The 5,996-nt window shown below is 35.1% G+C and overlaps 1 protein-coding gene and 1 long non-coding RNA gene across 3 annotated transcripts in view; one reads left to right on the top strand and one right to left on the bottom strand.

Annotated features, from left to right (window-relative positions):
• Positions 1-5,996, bottom strand: part of LOC144979660 (uncharacterized) — a 48,767-nt gene that overhangs the window by 41,998 nt on the left and 773 nt on the right. The gene's annotated exons all lie outside the window — the stretch shown is intronic.
• On the top strand, positions 1,092-3,035 carry LOC144979651 (uncharacterized). The gene is made up of 3 exons (XR_013646750.1): positions 1,092-1,206; positions 1,518-1,550; positions 2,831-3,035. It is a non-coding gene; the product is annotated as an uncharacterized LOC144979651 (long non-coding RNA).

Genomic DNA, 5,996 nt, shown 5'->3' with positions numbered 1-5,996 from the left:
TTCTTCTCTTTACTAGCCTATCCTGCTTCTTTGGTTTGTGATTGTATTTTTGACAGGGGATATTTTTTTTCTGTAAATCTTCTGCCTGTTTGTTCTTGGTTATTTATAATTTAGCTTATGATATCTTTAGGTTATGATTTTGATTTACATTTGTACTATTTTTGTTAGATTGCTTGTTTTTTTGTTTCAGCGGTCTCTCATATAACCTCAATTGTGTTGGAAGAGACCTAAAGCAACAAACAAACAAACCAAAAATCAGAGTCTGACATTTTCATGGATGCTGTTCCATACGTGAAGGGCACTGGGGAAGAACGACTGCATGTGCTCATTGATTCTAGAATATTGCAGTGCCTATGCCTTTTCTTTTCCTACATGGTTTTTCAATGTGTTAATAGGGATGATGGTGGTTCCCTGTCAGCCCTTGAACAACAAAAACCATATGTCAGCCCTGTAAAGATTTTGACAAGCTGAAGCAGCTTTGGTGCAAGCCTACATCTTATTCAGATTGGATTAACTTTCACTTTTCTGTTCTCAACAATTTTGTCAGAGTCAAAAGAGATTAGCCGTGATGAGAGACAATAAACTCTCACAAAACCCATTGGTCACAATGCACAGTTGTCAATCCCAAAACAAAGGGTTTCAATCAGTCTCTCTTTACAACTGCCATCTTCTACTTGCTGTTAGATTATGCCTAGCCCTCTCGCCTCCTATCTTATGGTCACAGATGACCGCATCAACCCATACTGCAAAGCCCCACCCTCTTTTGTCTCTAGTAGAGTGGTGATACACTAATGTAGCATAAAATCCCTCCCACTCTTGATTCTTCAACCTGTCATGATTTTGTCCGTAATAAAATTTAATAATGAGATTAGGTTTGATTGATTTCTTGAATTTTGCTACTTTTATAGGTCGAAAGTTTGGAGCAATTAACCGAAGTTTGTTGCAATTAACCAGTGACTTTTATAAATTCCGTTTCTTGGGAAATGTTGCAATTAACTAAAAGTTGTGATTAGCCGAGTTGTGATTATCTGGAGTGGACTGTATTAATATTATCATTATTTATTAAGATTATTATTAATATTATTTTCCAGGAACAACCTGCTTCACGACCTATGTCCTCCCATTCCATGTTATCCGAAACGGACAGCGGTGGTTGGTTAGTGCCAGAAGACACAGAGGTTGCATCAGCTTTAGACTGGAACCAAAGTAAGCCTGGATAATATAGATTAGGTGCAAAACCATTAAATATAGCAGTTTTTGAAACCGAAAGATTGTTTAGTTAGAACTAATTAAATCTAATTATAGAAGTGAATGGTGCTAAAAACACTTTTATGTTATTACGGGACCTAAAAAAAGGAATATCGTATGTTTGTTTTGTTTGTTTCCATGTGTTTAATTGCACTTTCAGCTTAATTAGGTCATTAAAGCACCCGTTTCTGGTTACTTTCATCTTAATGGTTGAAATAAAATGGTATATAATATTTCTCCATCTGACGGGATATTTTTCTTTTCAACAGGAGTCAAGGGCGGCAAAAAACAAGATCCAAGATGTAAGTTTATATCAAAAATTATTTATTTTTTTAAGAGTTTATATCATATAATATTCTTTGTTTCATTTCTTTTGCGGAAACATATATATATATTTTTTTGATTGGACTATTTTTTGCTCACACCTACAGACTTTATTACTATTACTGGACCAATTTTGATCGATGATGGCTTGAAAGATCGGTCTTGGTCTAACTCAATTTCCAAAATAGTATAGTCTTTAAAATAAATAAGCGTCTGTGCCCAATAATTCTTAATATTTTTATTTGTCCATGTTTCCAAAATAGTATAGTCTTTAAAATAAATAAGCGTCTGTGCCCAATAATTCTTAATATTTTTATTTGTCCAGGTTTCCAAAATAGTATAGTCTTTAAAATAAATAAGCGTCTGTGCCTAATAATTCTTAATATTTTTATTTGTCCATGTTTCCAAAATAGTATAGTCTTTAAAATAAATAAACGTCTGTGCCTAATAATTCTTAATATTTTTATTTGTCCATGTTTCCAAAATAGTATAGTCATTAAAATAAATAAGCGTCTGTGCCTAATAATTCTTAATATTTTTATTTGTCCATGTTTCCAAAATAGTATAGTCTTTAAAATAAATAAGCGTCTGTGCCTAATAATTCTTAATATTTTTATTTGTCCATGTCAAACCCAATTCCATGATTTTATTTTTTTCACTTTGAATTTGCAGTGCAAAGTGGTTGCCAGATTCATTTACGCTCACCTACAGACTTAACCCTTTTATATCATTTGTGCGGCTATGTGGTCTTGTGGTTTAACACTCGCTTTTGGATTGGAAGGTCCTGGGTTCAAGCCTCACCTGGCGCATAGTTCAGTCCTTGGAAAAGGCTCTTTACTCACATTCTCTCAATGTTCTCAGGTGTAAAATGAGTACCTGGCCGTTAAGAGCGATGTCTCTGTTCGAAAAATAATTTTAATATCGCCTAACAGGCGTCATGTCCGGTCCTAAATGTTAAGTGTTGCTGTTGGCCAGGGACTATTGTAAAGTGCTTTGAGCACGTTTATTGGAAATTGCGCTATATAAATGCTCAATTTTTATATAAAAAAGCTCAATCATTTATGGCTCAAATGATTTTTCTCGATCTATCTCAATTTCCACGATAGTTACAATAACTAAAATAAATAAGTGCATTAATGCAAAAGAATCAAACATCTTATACTTATTTACTCTCTGAACAGTCAATAAACGTCTTTACTCTTTACTTATTCATTATTTCCCCATATAAATCCATTCATCTTGTTTATTTTGTCCACAGCGTATTGAGAAGAAAGGACTAATGACCCAAGACTACACAAGAATGAATGCAGAGAATTTGATGAATATGACGCCACATTTCCACTACGGACATCACATCAGTTAATTATTTATTATAATCTTCATAATTAGCAGTGATGGAGTCGAGTGTAAGCTTCAATTAACTGGAATTTACAAAAATAAATAGTGTCGTCGTCTTTGGTTTATCCTTTGTTCACAATATATTTTATCTTCAATTCATTTTTCATCTCTTCTGTTGAGAAATGGATGGGAAACACAAAACGTTCAAAAGATTTGCTTTCTTGTTCATTTTATTTTATTTATTTGGGGTTTTTTTTTAATGTTTTATTTTGTTTTTTTTTGTTTAATGTTTAATTTTGGTGTTTTGTTGGGGTTTTTTTTTTGTTTTCTTTTTTTAAATTATGAATTTTTCTTCTGAGCCTTAGTAGCATGATTTCCATACACTACAGTCTGCCCCAGAGCTAGAGGTGCCTAAATGAGCCAGTAAAATGGAGAGAAAAATAAAGTGAGTAGATGTGACTCATATATAAGGGAACAACACAAAAAACAGTGTTGTTCCCTTATACAGTAGAACATGAAAGTAACTTACTCGGAAATAGTGAGTAAAATCTAAATCCCCGTTTTCTTTACCTTATTTGAGTCAATAAAATTAGCATGACAGTAGCGAGTATGAAAAAGAGGTCAACTCGGAAATAACGAGCATTTCCTGCCCCAGCCTAGGACTGCGAACGAAGTAAAGCAAAACAAGAGACAATGGCAATTTAAATATTTTTAGCCTAGCCTCTTTTCTTTTCTTATTTTTCGTTACGAGTAATATTACATAGTAGCCTAGTCTGTCGTAGTACATAATAGGCGAAACAAATTTGGGTGGGGGTTGGGTTTGTGTGCGTGTGTGTGTATTGGGGGTGGGGGTCAATTATTCACCCAATGTGGTGCCACGCGACGCGCGAGGTAAGCACATGTCAACATGCCTCACTTTGTAGCATCGGTCAGCGAGTAGTATCGTTAATGAACGACACGATCAGCAAGAGAGCGGAGTGTGGAACCATTATTTCAATGGGTCAGTGATTGAGTGATGCGCTTGCTTACCTCATCAAACATGCCGAGTGCATACAAACACTCACACGCACATGCACACACACACTTCTATGTTCTTGTTTTTTTTCTAGTCATGATTTTACTTGAAAAAAAAACAAAAACACAAAAAACAACAAAAAACCAAGCATTCTGCCACTTCTGTTAAGAAATTGAAATAGGGGCAACGGCTTTTACTCGAATTACACACTGAGAGAATAACTAGCAATATTATAATTATAACCTTTCCTAGCAACTCGGGAATAGCGAGAACTCGGAAATAGCGAGTAATCAGGAGTGGACCCGTCGAACTCGCTATTTCCGAGTTCTACTGTATATGAGTCACATCTACTCACTTGATTTTTCTCTCCAGTCTGCTCCAGAGAACTTTAACTTTAATGATTTTAAAGACAATAAATATTTCAGATAAACACTGACACAGTCCCGATTTTTATTTTTAAAATAATTTTTGTTTCCTTTAAGTTTTGGATCAAATCATTTTTATTTTTAGCAGATGGTCGTGTATCAATTTTGTGCTGATACAACACGTTGCAATAATTTATGTTTGATGATTTTTTATTTGGTTTGTGACCCATCATCTCAGTCTGACATCATGTCAAGGTGAACCAAATAAAGATGTGTCTGTTTTGTTTTGTTGCAAAGGGGTTGCCAGATACATTTGCGCTCACCTACAGACTTGACCCTTTTAAAATAAAAGTGACAGCCGACAAAATTGTCTGAAAATTGTTCACAGAATGAATGTATGGCACCTGTGTTTTAATTTGATTTGCCTATTCTATATGCTTATAATAAAGTGAAAAAAAAAAACAAACAGGTGACAATGCTCCTTTGTCTTACTTTTTCTGTGGTGTTTTTAACTCACTCAATCCGAGAGATTTTTGCTACTTTTCAAAATGGGAAAAAATGTTTTAAAAATGAATATGTACATAGTTTTATTCAACTATCATTAACATATAAAAAATTTAAAATATTAGCTGTGATACCACGCCTATAACTTGTCTCAGAAAAATGTCATAAAAAGGCATGGGGTGAAAGTAACCCGGCTAAACTACGGAAAAGTCGGTGTTAGGGTTGAGTGAGTTAACTTCAGATCTACAACTTTTCCTCTATCATCTTTCTTTTTACTGACGTTGAAATGATATAATAGTGTTGCAAGCTCCATAAAAACCCAAAAAGCTTAACTAAACAAGACATTAGCATATCTCTCAAAGAATTTTACAACAGATCTCAAAGACCAAGTTTTGGATAACAGAGAGGTCTGGAAAAAGGAGACCAGAGATCAAAACCTTATTAATGAATTATGGTAACCTCTCCCCCCCACCCCCCTTCTCTCTCTCTCTCTCTCTCTCTCTGTTTGTTTGTTTTTGTTTTTAGGTGTTTAACGGCGCTTTCGACACTATTTAGGTCATTTAAGCGCCCGTTTCTGTCTTTCATCAATCTTTTATCGGCCCCGAGGGGCAACAGCTGATCAAAACGTGTACTGTTGTAATAAAATCTTTATAAAATCATAATAGTTACATGTTTGTTAAGTAAAAATATCTATTTACAATTTCTGCAGGAGTTCACATTCCTGCAGATACTTTAAAATTGTAAGCGGATCGACCGACTGGGACAGAGACTTCAAGTCTCTGTTATCATAATGTTGTGACCTTATCTGTTCTAATTCTGTACATTCAATTAAAATGTGTTGAACTGTCAGGTCACAGTTACATGTTCTGCAGAGGGGTTTTTCATCCCTCTCCAGAAGGAAACGGTGAGTGAGGGCAGTATGTCCGATCCGGAGTCGAGTTATTTTTACCTCGTCTCTTCTTTTTAGCCCCGAGTTGGGTCTGGGGCCGAGGTCACTTTTAATTTGTTTTAATTTGTTATGTACATCTCGACTCCAGGATCGTTCCCATTCCTTTCGGACATGTTTTTTTATATTGATTTTTAAATCCGCGTGTGGGATTTTACTGCCCTCTTGTAATTCTTGGCTCACCGCCTCTTTTGCCAGTCGATCCGCTTCTTCGTTCCCCTGGATACCCACATGACTAGGTACCCAGAGAAAACAA

This window comes from Berghia stephanieae, chromosome 9 (genome assembly GCF_034508935.2).
Source record: "Berghia stephanieae isolate SIO BIC M18660-M18661 chromosome 9, UCSD_Bste_1.3, whole genome shotgun sequence".
Lineage (NCBI taxonomy): Eukaryota > Metazoa > Mollusca > Gastropoda > Nudibranchia > Aeolidiidae > Berghia > Berghia stephanieae.
The sequence above is the reverse complement of the archived record's forward strand: the minus strand, read 5'-3'. Positions and strand labels throughout refer to the sequence as shown.